Consider the following 19,068-nt stretch of genomic DNA (forward strand, 5'->3'; position numbering starts at 1 on the left):
ATTCTTTAGGTGAATTTCTCCAGTTGATAAGCTGGAAAACTAAATTGTAGAAATGTCTGGTTTTTTTTTTTCCTCCCAACATTGTGTGTGTGTGTGTGTGTGTATGTGTGTGTACTTGCATATTATGCACACGTGGAGATCAGAGGACAGTTTGTGGGAGTTGGTTCTCTCTTTCCACCATGTGGGTTTTAGGGATTGAACTCAAGTGGTTCCATTTGGCAGCAAGCACCTTTATCTGCTTAACTGTCTCATTAACCTCATCTATGTTTTTAAATTCTTGATTTACTTATTGATATTTATTAATTGCTCTGTTTTGGTGGAAAGTAGACCCCATTAAAAGAGGTAGTACTACTAATTTGCATGAAAAGAAATGGAGTTTGAAAATATTGAATTTTAAAGACCCAGGAAGTAGAACTTATAGCTGATAACATGCATTTAAGTTTTTTTAATTAATTCATTAATTATTTTTAGTTTTCGAGACAGGGTTTCTCTGTAGCTTTGGAGCCTGTCCTGCAACTAGCTCTTGTAGACCAGGTTGGCCTCGAACTCACAAAGATTTGCCTGCCTCTGGCCCCTTCCCTCTCCCCCCAGTGCTGGGATTAAAGGCGTGGACCACAACTGCCCGGCTTGCATTTGCATTTTCACACAATACGAGTATTTAGTGATCATACTTGCACGATATTTTAATTTTCACGGTATATTAAGAACAAGGATTTTCAGTTTTTGGAGACAAGGTTTTATGTAGCCAGGGTCGGCATTGAACTCTGTGGTCTTGAACCTTGAAATTGGCTTTGAGCTTCTGGTCCCCAGCCTTTACTCCCCACATGCTGGATTAGAGGTGTCGTATATACAGTAGTACATAAGAGGGAGGTTTTGATGGGAGCGCTGAACTTTCTTTCTGACTTATATACCTTTCATTTTTTGTTTTGGTATGTGATAGTCACTCTGTCCATTTTAATTTTTATCTGTTTGCTTCATGTTTGTGAATAGGAGTTATTTGAAATGAATCAGATCTATACCTGGTGTATGTAGAAACATCAGAATCTATCTTTGAAGGTAAAATTTTATCTTAAGTATTTAAGGATGAGGAAGAAGGGATGTGAAAGATATCGTGGACTTCAGTAGTCAGAGGAAACCAGACAACTTGGTTTACTAGTTTATTAATCTACATTCATCCCTTCCTTCTTTACCTCCTTCCTTCCTCCCCTCCTCCCCTCCGTTCCTTCTCTTATCCCTCCCTCCCTCTCTTTCTCTTCCTTTTCTTCCTTTTTTTCTCTGGTTTTTGAGGCAGAGTCTTGTTATGTAGCCCTGGCTGGCCTGGAACTCACAGTGTAGACCAGTCTATTCCTGAACTTGGTGATGATCTTCTTGTTCCTTGAGTGCTGGGATTGCATATGTGTACCATCATTACTCCTGGCCAAAATGCATTCTTATTTCTGCAGCGGTGTGTAGAATCAGAAGGTTTTGTTAGAACAGCTGATGTGATCCTCAGGTTTAGCTGAGGGTATTTCAGGTGTCTGGTCTTCCTATGGGAACTCTTTCTTTCTTCCTTTTCTGCCTGCCTCTGCCTCCCTAGTTTTGGGATCAAAGGCATGTACATCTGTATGTTTTGGGAACACTTTTTCTCAAGAGGTGGCAATTCATAAAGAAGATCCCAGTGTTACTTGTATTGGTTGAAACTGTGTGAGTGGTGAGTTCTGGAAAGATGATGTATGGAGTTAGGGACGGTGTTAGTGGTAGGACACTTGTATAGTGGTATATTATATGTGTTTTAATAAATAAAGCTTGCCTGAAGGTCAGTGCAAAGCAACCACACTAGTCAGCCATCCAGGCCAGGCAGTGGTGGCACACACCTTTAACCCCAGCAGCATTGCCTAGCGTTCCTGAGAGTTTGGATTGAGCTACAGTACTGACAAAAGAAAGGAAAAAGTATGGTCTGTCTGCCAGGTAGTGAGGATGTGCTCTGGGAAGTTTCAAGGGAGAGAATACCTTTTTATTTTATTTGTTTTTGAGACAGCGTCCGACTATGTAGCTGGCCTGAAACTCTGTTTGCCTCTGCCTCCCTAGGATTTGTCTCCATGCCTGGCTAGATTTTTGACTTAAGATATTGTTAGGAAAGATGAGAATAGATTATATGAGATTATAGAAAAAAATATGAAGGAAAACCCTAGGGACTAAGTCGAGAGGTCGGGAGACATACTGGATTCATAACTAATTTAGTCTGCAGTAGACATGGGATAGCTGTTGACATCTATATCGGGGAAGAACTTTATTTCCAGCCAGGCCAGATTAAACGTTTTAGGTTTAGATGGAATTTAATAGCTGAATCAGTACATATTTATTCCTTAAGACTCATGTAGGACATTAACAGCATTCAGGAAAAGATGTAAGAGGCATGTGTGAGAAAAATATTGACACATATTTTATTTTCTTGTTCCCTCCCTTTTTGAGCATGCACAATTAAAATAGACATAGGTGTTCCATTAACCACCGTTGGGATTAAAAGTGTGCACTACCAGGCCCAGCTCATTAACTATTTTTAAAGTTTCAGTTCAGTGGCAGGAAATACATTTCCATTGTGTGTGTATCACAGCCATCCACCTACTGTCTTTTCATGTTCTCTGTGCCCTTTTCCCTGTCAGCCCCTCGCAACTTCCGTTCCTCTCTGTGCCTCTGTGAGGGTCAGTATCTGCCCTTTTGTGACTGCTTTATTTCACTTAGTATGATGTTGATTCATGCATGTTGTGGCATCTTTGTGTATTTTGCTCTTTTCTAAGGTTGAGCAGTATTTCATGTATATGTACACGCAGCACATACTGTTCCTTATGTCTTCAACCATTTTAGCTGTTAATGTGAGTCCTGTTAACACAATGAGGGGTCAGGGTCTAGCAAGGGTTCCCTTTGTAGGCCTCTGTCTCTCTGGAAAAGAGCAGCGAGAGTAGAGGAAGTGCAGAAATGAGGAGTGTGTGTTCTTGGGCTTTGCAGGGACTGGGAGGTGCTTGACTGACGCTTGCTCTCCTCACAGCAGATCGGCTGATTTTTTTGCCTTATGTTCTTACCAACTTGTGGGAAGTAATTTACAGAATAGAAAGAACATACAGGAAGAATTTCCTTTCTAGGATTTTTTTTAAGGCATTATTTTAGGAAAACCCAGAATAAACCCAAATGAACTGTACATAAATGCTAAAGAATAGATATGGACTTAATTTTCTATAGCATTTCCCTGACTAACGCAGGCTTGTGTGAGTACAATATGCATTGTAATCAGAGTTTGTTAATATTCTTTTTGTTTTTAAGATGTATTTTTGAACGTATGTGTTAGTGTTTTGCCTGAATAAATATTCGTGTGTGTACTACATGGTGTGTGTACTACATGGTGTGTGTACTACATGGGAGGGCTGACTACTGGAAAACTGTTACAGAAAATGGAGAGAAAGTTTCTGTTTTGCGTCTTTTGTTATAGTTATGTCCTTGGAGTTATTTTTTTGTAGAAAGCAACAGTAGTTAGTATGTGGTCCTGTGCACATGTATACAGTGGCCTACGTTTTCCTCAGCTATCTCTAATGAAAATGATATGCTGACCTTTACACATACACATATTTGAATTTTCTTTATTTTGTTATCAAAAGTGTTTTTGGAGTTACCTGAAACTTTGGAACCGTAAGGACCCATCTTACTGATAAGGAAATCCCCGTAGAAGTTTGGTGCCTATGTATTTATCTGTGTGTGTGTGTTTAAGTTAATCTGTTTATCTATGTTAAAGTCAAGATTTGAACGACACCACTGGTAGCACATGGCTGTGACACCAGCGCTGTGAGTTTAAGGGTAGCCTGGCCTTCACAGTGAGACCTTGCTTCAGAGAAACTAGAGACGCGCGGAAGCCTCCCCACCGCACGGTTGCTGTGGATGCTCTTTGGGCCTGCCGCAGTTCAGGGAGCAGTTGACAGTTATCCCGGTTGGCTAACTCAGTGCTTTGTCAAATAGGGAGCAGAGGTAGTGCCTACTTCGTGGTTCTTGCCCCTCACCCTGTCCTGTCCACACCTTTATTTCCTTATTTCTTCCTCTTAAATGATTGTACAAGTTTAGATTTGAGTGAAAGAGTTTTGAAAAACTCTACCTCTTTGAAGATGGGATTATAATGAAGGTGGTGTCATTATTTCTGGCTCCACAGTTCAGACATTTCAAGAACGACGGTGACTGGAGGCACCATTCAACCAAAAGAATTCTTTGTCTCTTTGTGGTAAAATTGGTTCTAATGAAAACGCTTTTTAAATTTTGTGGTACTGGGAGAGAACCCAGGGCCTTATGTGTGCCGGGCAAGTACTGTGTCACTGAGCTGTCTCCCAACTTCCTTTCCCCTTTTATTTATTTATTTATGTGTGTGGGTGTTTTGATCTGCAGTGTTGTCTGTGGACCATGTGTGTGCAGTGCCCATGCCCATAGAAGCCGGAAGAGGGCTTTGGATCCTCTTGGACTGGAGTTATAGATGGTTGTGAGCTACCATGTGGGTGTGGAGAATAGAATTCCAGTCCTTTGGAAGAGCCGTTCCCTTAAAGTGCTGAACCATCTCTCCAGCCCCTAAAAACAAACACTTTATTTCTGTGAAAGAGTACATACAAGTGTCTCTGTGTGTGTGTGTGTATGTCTGGGAGTGTGTCTAAGTTAGATGACTCTCTGCTTTATATCTTGACTTCAGAGCTCCCTGATTTGACTGACTAACTTTTTTCAGGGATCCCAGTCTCTGCTTCCTGAGAGCTGGTATGGGCCACATACTTGCCTGACTTTTATGTGGATGCTGTAATCCTGCAAGTGGCTTACTCACTGAGCCATCTCTCTAGCCCCTAAAATCACTTAGACTTCAATGATGCTTCGATTTTTATGTTTAGAGTGACAGTTGGTAAGAACTTCAGAATTACCATCTAAATCTAGTTTTGTGCCTTTGCAATGACTGGATTCTTTTATCTTCTACATCTACCTCGTGCAGTGTAGAGTAGGATGTAGAGTATTAATTGCAGGTTTGTTCAGATGTGTTTGTGAAAAGAGCAGTTTTTCATAGGGTTTGCATCTGATATTTTAGTGTTTCCATTGCACTCGTACATTGCACACAGTCCTGTGCAGGAGAAGGCTGTGCTGGCCCGCAAGTGTTGGCTTGTCCACCAGTCATGTTATCTTGCACAAGGGAGTTCCTTATAAGCCTTCTCTCCTGGCGTATAATGTGAGGATGGCACAGCTCCCTGGCTGTGCCATGTTAGTGAGGGCCACTGTTATCTGAGCTGGAATTTCAGAAGACAGTGTGTGAGCAATATGCCAGTGCTAAGATGTTTTCTTTGCAAAAACTTGAAATCGAGTTTCTCAAAATGATGAAATGAGCTTAGTTTTGCAATTTTTTTTTTTTTCGAGACAGAGTTTCTCTGTAGCTTTGGAGCCTGTTCTGGAACTAGCTCTTGTAGACCAGGCTGGCCTCGGAACTCACAGAGATCCGCCTACCTCTGCCTCCCGAGTGCTGGGATTAAAGGAGTGCGCCACCACCGCCCAGCAGTTTTGCAATTTTAAACCTCTTTTAAGCCAAAAATTCAGTTTGTGAATGTTTTCAATATACTGGAATAGTTATTCTGGATGTCTTTGGACTTTTCACCTGTTACTGGCATCTTGCCATATTATTGAGAGCAAGTCTTTTTTTTTTTAAGATTTTGTTTTATGTGCTCATGCATATGTTTTATATGTGTGTGAGCATGTGTGTACCCTGGAGTACGTGTGCAGGGCAGGGCAGTTCGTGGGGATTGGTTCTCTTTTTCTCCCACAGGGTTGCATAGGTTCAGCTCTGGTCATCAGGCTTGACAGCAAGCTCCTTTACCTGCTTAGCCGTCGTGTCTGTTCCTCTTACCTGCTTTTAAATGGAAGAATTTTGTAATACTTTCAGGTTCTCAAACAGATATCTGATATAAAACAAATTGAGAATCACTGATGTTTGTATCATTGATTGCATGTATTCTTTAGGTAGCTATATTTGTGTATCTATAAAAAAATAACTGAATTCTGCTTTAAGCTAAAGGAATATTTATAATCACTGGAGGGAGCATGGTAATATTTTTCTTTCAGGGAAGAAATGATAAAGATTTTGCTTTACAGTGCCAAACTGTATTTTCAGGTGTTAAAGATTATAACAGTTTATTTGCTTTTAGGTAAGATTATTTTACTCTTCTAATTTTTTTAGATTTATTTTTAACTATGCGCATGCGCGGGTGTTTGTGAGTGTATATGCACAAATGTCAGAGGCTGGAAGAGGGTGTTAGACTCCCTGGAGCTGGAGTTTGAGGCGGGAGCTACTCAGTGTGAGTACTGGGACATGAATTCAGGTCCTTTGCAAGAGCAAAAAACACTCTTAACCACAGCATTTTTTTTTTTTTAAATAGAGACTTATACAGAGAAGTGGAAGAAAATATGCGTTCAGAACTTGGAGCTTAAAAGTAGAGTGCTAGTTTGGTTCATACATTTCTGTGGTGTCTGATAAGCACAGGCTGAATAGTCCGTGCCTTAGATTTTGGAATGTTTGTATCTAGTTATCCCCTGAAGAAAGCAGTGATTAGAAGTATTGCCTCCCACCTCCCATGCAGCTGAAAAACCGGAGTAAAATATTAGAAGTTTAGTTTTAGAAAAATCTAGTTGTCAACTTTCTTAGCTAGTATGGTGGCACACATCTTTAATTCTAGTACTTTGGAAGCGGAGGCAGGCAGATTTTTGAGCTTGAGGCCAGCCTAGTCTACAGAGTGTCAGGCCAGCCTGGTCTACACAGAGAAACTCTGGCTTAAAAAGCAAGCTAAACTAAAAGAACTTCTTGAATTGGAGCCATTCTAGGGTACTTAGAACCTTCTTCTAACCTCTCTGGGCACTAGAAATGCATATGGTGCACATTTATACATGAAAGTGAAACACTCATACATATAAATTACAACAAAAAAGAAAAAAAAAAACCAACCAAAAGCCCAAAAACTTAAGATCTCAACTTGGTCAGATAGAAAACAATGTGAAACCTTTGAAAGTGCATTGAGAAAAAACCAATTTTAGAAGTTACTATTGAAAAGAGACTTGTTTAGATGAAAATAATCAAACCGTTTTTCACTTTAGTTAGTGCAGATAGTTCTTGTCTGATCAACCTCCACAACGCAAGCATTGGTGCATTAACCTCTGTGCTTTTGTTCATTTCTTCTTACTGGAATTTCATGTTTGTTTTTCTTGCTGGATGACCAGATGGTAGAGGTGGTGATCCAACATTTATTCAGCCTTGCCCTTCTCAGCCTCCCAGGTGGGCATATTCTCAGCTGGTATGTTGTCTGTTTGCCATTGGTAGTTTAAGGTTATCAGAGTGTCTTCATTGGTAATTAGAAGTTGTGATATATTGACAGAGATTTCTGTCTCACCTGGTCCCACATCTGTTCAGCCCCAAAGAAACACACAGAGGCTTACATTAATTATAAACCGGCTTATTAGCTCAGGCTTCTTATTAATTAATTCTTACATCTTAAATTAGCCCATTATTCTTGTCTATGCTAGCCACGTGGCTTGGTATCTTTTATCAGTGAGGCGTTCTCATCTTGATTCCTCTGAGTCTGGCTTCCTCTGTGACAACTGCAGACTGAACTTTTCTTCTTCCCAGAATTCTCCTGTTCTTGTTGCTCCACCTGTACTTCCTGCCTGGTTGCCCTGCCTATACTTCTCCCTGCCTGACTACTGTTGTATTAAACTAATATAATAGACAAATCTTTACAGGGTACAAGTCATTGTCCCACAGCAGTATGTATGGTTGTTGAGCAGCTGCTGACTTGGGGGTTTCATCTTGATTTTCCTTATCTTCTTCATTGCTACCTTCTCCAGGCTGTCTTTGGCATAGACGGCCCTGCAGGATTGCAGACTGTAGCTCCTGTGCATATTCTGACTCTCTGAGCTATCTTGTTTTCCTGCACCCTGATTGTCAGTGTCCTCCATCAATTCTCCCTACACAGGAGGGCTGGAATCCCGTGCTAGAGAGCCATGGAGGGCGTCTCTGCCATGGTATGGTGAGATTCTCCTCTCTTGGCAGGGACTTGGCCTTTGGAGGCTTCCTCACTCTTCGCTCGCACTTTTACCACTTTAGTAGGTGGAACCCTGTGCACGGATAGATTCGTTAGTGAGATCCACTGGCTTGTGCTGCAAGTGTTTGAGGGCCTGTAAGGTTGGTAGCATGGATACTCTACTCTCCCTCAGCGACATGAAACGCTCTCTTTTGTACGTCCCTGCTATTTTCTGGAGTTATTCTTGTGGACTGAAGCCTGGTGTACATGTATCAGAAGCTCAAAAGGAAACCTTACCTTCATTGTGTTGATGAATGCTACATATCCTTTAAAAATTTTTTTAAGTTCTGATACCTTTTTGACCCTGATAGCAGGTGCTCCTTGTGCTACTGTCTGTGGTGTCATGCTCCTTGTTAGCATTGCTGAGGCCTGGGGCTGGTGGTTGCTAGGTTTTGGTCCTATTGCTCACAGTGATGTCAATGGCTGGCTCTGAGAAGTGGCTGTGGTAAGGTTGTTCAGGACTCTCAGGTCTACCCTTGTTTCTGATGGGACACTTTCATTTCTCCAGAGTTATACTGCTAGTCTGCTGTTAACCATAAAGAGTTGAGTATCACATTTTTATATGTTGTATGGGTTATATACTGTAAAAAAGACACAAGAAGCATAGAAGATCATAGCTTACTACGTGTGTAATTAGCCAGAAAGATGGACTACTTACTGGAGGTGTCACATAGCTTTAAGCAGATACCGTCAGCTCTTGAGTTCTCAGCAGGAACAGTAGGAAGTGGGTATGAAATTATAGTAATGCAGTATGGACTGGGGCTAATTTTATGTAGTTAGGATTTAATAATGGGCTTTCTTTTCTCTCTCTCTCTCCTTAAATTACCCGATCGTACTAGTCCAACTTTTTTTTTTTTTATTCTGGCTGGCCCTGAATTTGTGATCATCTCCTTCAGCTTCTTCAGTATTGGGATTATGGGCACGCACTACTACATCTGATTTAAATATTTTATTTTTATGTGCCCTTACATTTCTCTAGTTGTAAGTGGCATCATGTACAATCTGTGTTTTTCTAAATTTTGATAAATGTTGACTTTTTATAAGGTTTATGGTAATAAGTGATAAAGTAAATAATGCTGTATTATATATTTAATGTACTCATGACATTTTCCCTTAGGTCTTGGTATTTCTGGGCTATGAATTTTGTTTGCCTGTTTTTAAAATGTTACAAATTTTCTCCTCATACCATAAAAACATTTAACATGGTAAAGTGCTTAAGTCTGGGATCTTCAAGGGTCATCTATACGTGAGATATCTTGGAGCTGAGACCTATGTCTAAGCATGAATTCCTGTTGTTTCATTAATAACTTATAAACATAGCGCATGAGTAATCTTAGATGATACTTAGAGAGCACATGTGTTTTGACTGTACCTCAAATGGTGAATAAGGTCAAGTGGAATTTTCCATTTGTAACATCATGTTTGTGCCCTCAAATTTGTGGATTTTGTAGTGGTTTGAATTTTAGAGTGTTAGGTTATGGATCTTCAGTCTCAGTTCTTTGCTGGAGGAGGTTCATGGGTTTCCATCTAGTTGGGACCTGTTCACTGTGCAATTTCAAGAACACCCTAGAATCACAAAGATCCCTTGGGCAGACCTTTGTTTTGAAAGAATTTGTTGCTTTTACCAGATTCTCAGAGACTCAGTGCTTCAGTTCTTGCTCCCTCTCCCTAGACAAATGCCTTGACTTAGAAGGAAGTGTTGAGAGTTAGTGTGGGTGTTGTGTTAGCTGTGCATGTTGATGTGTAAACCATTTGAAGCTGTACAAAAGAATTACTGCATGGGTCTTCCTAGGATGTGACCAAGACAGGCCATCTAAACACTGCAGTGCCAGTGATTGAGCCGATTCATTTCCATGGAGAACTTTCTTCCCTGACTGCTTATCGTTCTTCAGGTTTCCCTCAAATGGGTCCTCTTTGAAGTGTCTGCTGCCCTATTGTCACCTCCCTTACCCACACCATTTCTGTAGAGACAGGTTCTCCTGTAGCTCAGGCTGGCTTCAAACTTCCTGTGTAGCTTTTGATGGCCTTGAATTCCTTATCAACACCTCTCAGCTGCTGGGGGATTGTGTGGTTCTTGACTGTCTCACATAGCTCTGACTGACCTTGAACTTGTAACCTTATCCTGAGTGTTGGGGTTGCTGCTGTGAGCCACCATGTCCTCTTTCCCATTATTTCTTATGATCTGAAAATTGTTCTTGGTTAATTTGTTTGTTGTCTGTCTTCTTTCATGGTTAAAATAATTTTTGGTGTAGAAACCTTGTTTCTCTCCTAACATTGGCTGTTAGAGACTTATACATAGTTAGCATTCAGTACATATTTCTTAGTGATGTGAACATTGCTAGTTGCTAGGTAGGTTGATATTTGCCTGCCCAATAATAGTAAGATTGATGCTTGCTTTTTCTTCCTAAGTAGTGAAGTAAGAAAACGAACCTAGTTTTAATAAAACTAAGATTTAATACAAAATTTAATTTATTCTTGGCCTATTTGATGAAATCTTTTAAGGTTTTTTTTTTTTTTCTTTTTGGTTTTTTGAGACAAAGTTTCTCTGTGCAACAGCCCTAACTGTCCTGGTCCTGGTCCTCTGTAGACCAGGCTGGCCTTGAACTCACAGAGATCTGCCTACCTCTGCCTCCTGAGTGCTGGGATTAAAGGCATGTGCCACCATTGCCGCTGGCTGAAACCTTTTAAATTTTAAAAAAGATTTATTTTGCTTTATGTGTATAAGTGTTTTGCCTACATGTATGTGTGTGCACCATGTGTTTGGTGCCTGCGGAAGTCAGAGGAGGACGTTCCATCCTCTGGAACTGGAGTTAGAGATGGTTGTGAGCTGCCATGTGGGTGCTGGGAACTGAACCTGAGTCCTCTAGAAGAGCTCTTAACTGCTGAGCCATCTCTCTGGCTTTGAAACCTGTTATTATTATTATTATTATTATTTATTACTATTACTATCCTGTTGGCTTGTTTTGTGAGACAGGGTTAAAGGTGTGTGCCACTGTGTCTGGGAGCCTTTAGTTGTAAAGGCTCAAATGTGAGTGCTCACTGACATCTCTGAGCGTGACTGTGCTATGTGACCTAGATGTTTCAGGGTGGAAAGAGCAGCAGGTATCCTCTGGCTAGATGAGGATGGTATCTCAAGCACGTCAGGCTTGAGAGCTTCTACTGGTTCATGACTTAGTGCTGCTGAAGTGCAAGTGAAGGTACAAAGACTTCTCTGCAGTCTTTGGCTCCACCCATAGGCTGACTGATCAGACCACCAGACTTCCTTTATATGGCTTACGTGGAACAGCGTATCTGAGCGTTATGATGAACTTCATAAAATTTACACTTTCAGTTCATACTAGTTATTAACTTTGTAGTGCTTCTAACAGATCAGTATAATTTTTATATTATTTTAAGAAAAGGGCTAGGATGATTCTTTGGTGTGCAAAAATATCCCTCCTGATCAAGATTTTGTTTCAATGTTCTGTAGTTGATTTTTCTCCTTCAGAATGATGGGATCTTATTTGCATGTTACAGCATACCTAAGCAGGTAATAAAAATCTTCATTGAAAAATATAAATTGTGAGCTTTTGGGTCAGTAGGAGGCCTTCCTCTGGTGAGAATTTAGGCATGGGTGCCATGCACTTGGATTGAATTCCGGGCCTACTCCTTGCTGGTATTTGACGCTTCTTCCTTGTCTTTTCCTCTTTGGAATTGGGGGAGCATTAGAACCTACTTGATAGAGTCAGATTAAATGTATTTGGTTCAGTGCTGGACGCACTGTAGGAATTCAGCAAGTTAATGGTTGTAATTATCAGAAAAACTGCACAATGGAAAATGTTTATGCGTTTTTTTCAGTTGACATTTATTCCTTTAATACATTGCATAAGTTATTTCCATTGAAGGAAGGACAAATGGAGCATGCAGGACTCTGAGAATTAGGCTTAAGAGCAGAACGGAGAACTGATTCTTATGGAATAATCTCCACATTGTTATTCATGCAGCTTCAGACAGACTTCTTGTTTTGGATAAGCACCTGGAGTGGGTCGTTACTGGACAGTTAGAAGGCAAAACTGTCATTGGGTGAATGAATTTTAGTAGTTGTCTACTGGGGCAGGCGCTCAAGCTTAACTTACCTTGGTAATTGCTTCCTTTAATCAATAAATATAACTTGAGAACTTCTTGGTATTTGGGCTGTCAAGCAAATCTATAGACATAGAAGTACACAAGCATAGGCCTGCCTTTAGGAAGGGATGCTTGCAGAATAACACACCTGGGTGTTTGCCAACACTTATGCTTTGCACCTCCTGTCTCTGACCATCTACAGCACACATTTGCCTGGGGCATAGCTTTATTTTAGACAGAATCTTTGCTTTGGGTTTTAAGCCACAATAATTTTATAGCATTTTGCTTTGAGACAGGAAGGCAGGAGGAGTCCAATGAGAAAACATTTAAAAAAAATGCCTTATTGAACTTTTTGTGGTTAAAACAAAGTCTGATTAAGAATTTTTTCAATATAAGCAGTGTCACATGTCACAGGTGGCTCTTAATTGGGAAGGACTTCTTATTGGTGTTGTAGAAGGTCCTTGATCCTCTCAAAATTCCAGTATTTTTGGTTCTTTACTGACTCACATTTTTGTCTAGGCAAAGTGTAGAGCCTTTTTTCAGGTTCTCAGGGGAGTTTTCCAAAGGCTAGGAGCTGCTCTGCTCTCTGTGCCTGCGTGCGTGCGTCATATAATCCATCTCTGTACAGGGCGATCTCATGACTAGAGGTTTCCTCTCTTGTTTGTCTTTCCTAAGTTTTAATTCCTTTTAACACCAAGCAGAATTATAAAAGGTGTTTTTAATTATTATTATTTTATTTTCTAAAAGCTGTTTTAAGGTAGAAAGCACTGAAAGACTATTCTGTGGTTGCTTGGAGATTTTTTTTTAAACTTTTAATTTTTTTGGTGTTTCGAGACTGTTTTTTCTGTGTCCTTATGGAGCTTGTCCCTGTGGAACCCACTGTAGACCAGACTGGCCTCAAATTCACAGAGATCCGCCTGCCTCTGTCTCCCAAGTGCTGGCACCACCACTGCCTGGCACTTGGAGTGTTTTTTTCTTTTTTCCTTTTTTAAGCACTGACTGGTCTGGAACTTGCTATATAGATCAGGCTGGCCTAGAACTCACAGAGCTCTCCCTGCCTCTGCCTCCTGAATGCTGGAATTAAAGGTGTGTATCACTTAGAGATTTTTTTGTATTGTAGAAGGAGCGGTGGGCTGCATTCTTGCCTGGATCCCGGCTAGCTTACCCCTGAAATAATTACACGGAAACTGTATTAATTTAAACACTGCCTGGCCCATTATCTGTAGCCTCTTCCTGGCAAACTCTCACTTCTTGATTCAACTCATAATTGAATCAATATGTATGTCTGTATCAATAATCTGTATGTCACCACGAGGTCGTGGCTTACCGGAAAGATTCAGCATGTCTGACCTGGCAACTTCATGGCGGGCGGCTCTCTGGCTTCTGCCTTCTTCCTCCCAGAATTCAGTTCTGTCTACCTCGCCTACCTATGTTCTGACCTATCAGGCCAAGCAGTTTCTTTATTAATTAACCAATGAAAGCAACAGAAATACAGAAGACCCACCTACATCATTGTATCATTAGAAAAATTAAGCTGAATGAATAGCAATATAGTTGAATGTGCCTATGAATGGGTAATTTTACTCCTTGGACTAACTGTGGATCTAAAAGTTGGGAAAGTAAATGCAGATTGTTCTTTCTGGTAAAGAAATAGTGAAGAAGACACAATTTGCTGCTTCTGCTATCTGCCTGCCTGTATACCCTTGGGGTCTCATTTAAGAGAAAAGTGTGTTTGCTGGTAACCAAGGTCAGTAAGCTAGAGAAAGAGGGGAGGGGAGGAAGGGGGAGGGTTGGGCGGCAGGGCTTCTTAGGAGCCAATGTCTTCTCTATTATAGCCATTAACAAATGAAGCCAGGTGAGCCCCGAGGCTGACCTGGGATGTCCCTTGTGCTGTGACGGTTTACTGACTGCAGGCACCCTGAAAGTTAGGAGGAGATTACAGTGAGCAGGAAAAGCAGAGTGGAGGGAGGAGGGGCTGGCCAGCAGCAACACCTTGGGGTGACGGGGAGTGGCCCAGGTCAAGAATCTGGAGTTGGAAGGCCAGGTAGGAAGCCTGGGTGAATTAATGTTTCCAAGAAGGCATGACAGTCGCAGAGGGAGAAAGGCTGGCACACTAGCGGGGTTTGCTTTGCCAGTCACCTTTCTCCCTTTGGGGAGTGAGCGTATTGGAGGAAAAGGATTGGATTGAGTCTAGGTGGTAATCTCATTTTTCTGAACTAAAATTCAATTTTTGTAAACCAGGCTTCATTCGTTTCAGGGCAAATGTGAGGAGTAAGAGTGGTACAGTCTCCAGTGTGTAACAGTTGCCTAATGAACATTCTTCCTCTTATCTTCCTGGGAGTCAGTCTGATGGATCAGGGTCTTGTCTGAGAATCTGCAATGTCATGGGAAGAGATCTGGCAAAAGTTCATTCATTGTGTGGGCATCATGAAAGACATAGTTCACAGTGATGTAGATTTTACTTAATCCAGGGTTACTTGTACTTGGAATACTATTCAAGTAAAGCATAAAATCTTAAAAAGAACATGGAAAAGATTGAGATTTGGTATTTTTGTAGGAAGGTATTGCCTGTTAAGTAAGGAAATACAATCTTTGGAATTAGGCTCTTGCCCCAGGAGGCGTGCCTGGCATGTTGTTGGAGTATGTCTCTCTAGATTTTGGAGGCAGGACAGTGGCACGGGGTGGGTCCAGGCTCCTGAGAGGTTGTCTGTGCTGGGTACGGATCATAGCTGTTTCCTGCCTTGCACAGAATGGATGTGCAACACTTTTTGATCGAGTGGTTTGAAATCAAGAATGGTAAGAACATAAAAGAAGAGTATTGTGAGGGCAGAGAGACTACTTTTAGACATTTGACTCATCCTATTAATGTTTTGTAAACATACATCAAAAAGAATGATACTTATCCCTGATTTGTGAACAAAACTCAAAATGAGTTGGAAACAGATAGGGACTTTGGAAGGAAGTTTTGAGTTTTCTCTTTCATGCTGTCTTCGGTCCATCCATCCATCCATCCATCCATCCATCCATCCATCCATCCATCTGCATACTTTGCCCCTCCATCCTCATCTACAATTGATAGAACTAGCTAGTGGTTTGTTTGTTTTTGGTTTTTTTTTTAAATGAGATTATATTTCTTCCTTCCCCTTTTTCTCTTCAAATCCTCCCATATACCTCTCCCTGCTATTTTTCAAATTCGTGGACTTTTTTTCACTATTATTGCATGCATATATGTATATAAGTATATACATATATTCCTAAATATAACCTACTTAGTCCATATAATGTATATACGTATATAAGTATAATGTATATAATGTATATAGGTATACATATATAATGTATATAATGTATGTAATGTATATAAGCATATACATATATTCCTAAATATAACCTACTTAGTCCATATAATGCTACTTGTACGTGTGTGTTCAGGGCTGACCATTTGGCACTGGAAAATCTAAGCTCTTCCTTGGGGAAGACCACCTCTCCCATTCCCAAGTTTGCTTAGCTTAACTGCTTTTCTTTGTGTAGGGTTGAGGCCTCCTGGGCTAGTTAGTGCTTTAAATTTTTTTTTTAATTCTAGGGCACAGTGGCACATTCTTTTAAGTAATCCTAACACTTGGGAGGTTGAGACAGAAGGATCAGGAGTTCAGGGCCAGCTTTTGCTACACAGTGAATTCTGGTTCATCCTAGACTACATAAGACTCTTCAAAAATGCAAAAAAAAAAAAAAAATAAAGGACTGGAGAGAGGGCTCAGGGGTTAAGTGCACTTGCTGTTCTTGGAGAGGATCCAAGTTTGGTTTCCAGCACCCACATTGAATGGCTCACAATCACCTGTAACTCCAGCTCTAGGGGATTTGATGCCCTTTTTCTGGCCTCTGCAGGAAACCCCAGTACATGTAAATAAAAGAGAATAAATCTTAAAAATGTTTACCTTGATATATCCTGCCAACATGAAAATTAGAATAAATTTAGCTAAGAGTTTGCTCATGTTCTTTTTAGTTAATCATAATTTTTATTTGTGTGTGTGTGTGTGGTTTGTGTTACACAATGTATATGGAGATCAGAGGTCAGCTTCTCTCCCTCCACCTTTTCATTGGATTGAACTCAGCTTATTAGGCTGGCAATGCTTTTCCTGATACTGTCTCTTTAGCTCTTGGTTTTGTTTGTTTCTTGAGACAGGGTTTTGCTATGTATCCCAGTGTGGCCTGGGACTCATAGACTTTCTGTCTTAGTGCTGGGATGGCAGGCATGTACTGCCTTGCCAGACTGTTGTCTTAGGACTATAGGACTATGGTTTTTAGTGCTCACCTTCCAGCTTCGGGAAGCTTAGTTCTGTCAACCTGATACAAGCTAGAGTCATCTGAGAAGAGAGAACCTAGATTGAGAGAATGCCTCCAGCAGACTGGCCTGTAGGCAAGTCTGTGACACGTTTTCTTGATTAATGATTGATGTGTGAGGGCCAGTCCACGGTGGGTAGTGCCACATCTGGGCAGGTGGTCCTGGGTTGTATTAGAAAGCAGGTTGAGCAAATCTTGAAGAGCAAACCAGCATGTTCTTCCTTGGTCTCTGCTTCAGTTCCTGCCTCCTAGTTCCAGCCTTTGGTTGCTGCCCTGACTTCCCTCTGATGGAGTGGAACCTGTAAGCCAAGTAAACCCTTTCCTCCACTAGTTGCTGTTGGTCATGGTGTTCATCACAGCAACGGAAAGCAAACTAGGGTAGGGATTAATCTTTAGGTTATCAATAACTCCATCACTGTGCTTTTTTTGTGGTTATGGAACCCAGTGTCTTACACATGTGCTGGGTAAGCAGCCTGCGCTGGAGCTGTATTACTGAGCTGTCCTGGCATCATCATGTTCTTAGAGGCTTTGAAAACACATGCTAACAAAGCCATACAAAGCACAGCTGTTTGTAGTGGTGACTACACATCATTTAGAAATAATGTGTAATGGTGTCTTCTGGACAAACAGCCAGAGTACTTACAGGCGCACTGCAGATGTTATCTGTTATCTGCAGAAGACCTGCACAAGATTGGGCCTGCCCGCATTCCATATGTGGGGGAGGGGCACGTGCGGGGGGCCCCACCCCTCCTCCATGAATTATGGGCTGTTATTTAATGGTTGCTTGGAGAGGGGTAGCATTTTTCTTCAGTGGGGAGGCCACTGATAAAGTTGCCTGTGTTCCAGTAAATAACGCCCCACCCATGTTCATGCAAGTAACTAAAATTAAGCTGTGAGTGGTTCACACCCACACACAAAAGACCTCAAAGTAGGAATGGGGCTTGTTGGGAAGAAACAAATGAGTCTTTAAACTTTTTTTTTCTTTGTTTGTATATGCATATGTGTGTCTGAGTGCAGGTGTGTGCTTGCTGTGAATTGATGTGGAGGTCAGAAGATAACCTTCGTCCTTGCTTTTCATCTTGTCTCAGAATCTCTTGTTCACCACTGTATATATCAGGCTGCCTGCCTGGTCGGTGAACTTCTGAAGAACTTGGTTCCACCTCCCGTCTCAAATGTGAGCTTGAGAATTACTGATTCAAGCTCCTGTGTCTGGTGTTATGTGTGTTCTTGGGATCTGAACTCCCAAGCTTTCACAGCTGTTTTTTGTTTGTGTGAGACAGGGCATCTCTAGCCCTGGCCATCCTGGTGTAGACCAGTCAGTCTAGTCTCTACTCAGAGATTCTCCTCCCAAGTGCTGTGCTCACAGGTGTGCACCACCACACCTGGCCCACACAGCGTGCTTTTTAACTACCGGTCCATCTTTCCAGCCCAGAAATAAAGTTTCAGTGTGAGAAGGGAGACAGCAAAACAAGATAATGGACGAAAATGATCAATTTGTTTATTATGTACATAAATGAAATTGTAAAGACTTAAAAAAGAAAAGAAATAATGTGCAGACTGTTTTAAAAAAGCTTAAAGACACTTTGATCTAAAGCAAGTTAAGATGAAACTTTAAAACACAGTAGCCTCAAGTTGGGATGTAGCTGAACTTGGGGGAGCTATCTCTAAGTTTTCCATTGTGCAGATCCCTGTTGTTGCTGAGAGTTAGTTCTGCAAGACTGTTGTGCAGAGCTATACTGTATTATATTTAGGTTATGATTTGATGTTGTTAAAGATAGTTCAGTTAAACTGGAATTTATTTGAAGTTTTCTGGTTTAGTGGAGGATTCTGGGAACGAGATACTATAAGAGTATTTAATTTTCCCCCTACTTTATTTATGTGTCGTGTGTACGCATGCATGACAACTGCTGGCAGTAGACTATTTCTTCCCGCTATGTATTTTCTGGGCATTTGGGTGGTCAGCCTTGGCAGCATGTGTCTTTTCCCACTAAGTCATTTTGCTAGCCCTACATACTTTTGTCTTAGGAGTGCACTATACTTAAACTCTTGAATTAAGGTGAGGCTTCCATGACACAAATTTAAAAAGTTTTTTTTTTTCCATAATAACATGTTTGTCATGTTGCCACAAAAGGAGTCTGTGTGACCTTGCTCAGTTCTTCCAGGGACTTTAACGTCTCATTGAAATATTCTAGTAGACTGAGGAATTCAACTCATTTGTTCAAAAACCAGACACTCTTCCTGGAAAATGTAGTGGTAAGCAGAACAGCATGGGTCTCAAGTGATCAAAAGTTACCAGTTCATACAGTATTCTGACAGTGATGAGTTCTGTTGGAAAATTAAGGGACTTATTGGAGGAAGTAATGTTTATGCTGAGATCTAAAGATGGAGGAAGATTGATGAATATTTTTCTTTCTTTGAGACAGGGTCTCATAACTTACTATGATGCTGAAGCTGGCCTTGAGCTCCTGATCCCAACTGCTGGGATTATAGTCATATATTACCACACCTGACTGAG

General features: G+C 41.0%; 1 protein-coding gene across 4 annotated transcripts in view; it reads left to right on the forward strand.

Moving 5' to 3' along the window:
• Ppp2r5e (protein phosphatase 2 regulatory subunit B'epsilon) overlaps nucleotides 1–19,068 on the forward strand; it is a 145,292-nt gene that overhangs the window by 2,915 nt on the left and 123,309 nt on the right. The gene's annotated exons all lie outside the window — the stretch shown is intronic.

This window comes from Myodes glareolus, chromosome 11 (assembly GCF_982192425.1).
Source record: "Myodes glareolus chromosome 11, mMyoGla1.1, whole genome shotgun sequence".
NCBI classification, from domain to species: Eukaryota; Metazoa; Chordata; class Mammalia; order Rodentia; family Cricetidae; genus Myodes; species Myodes glareolus.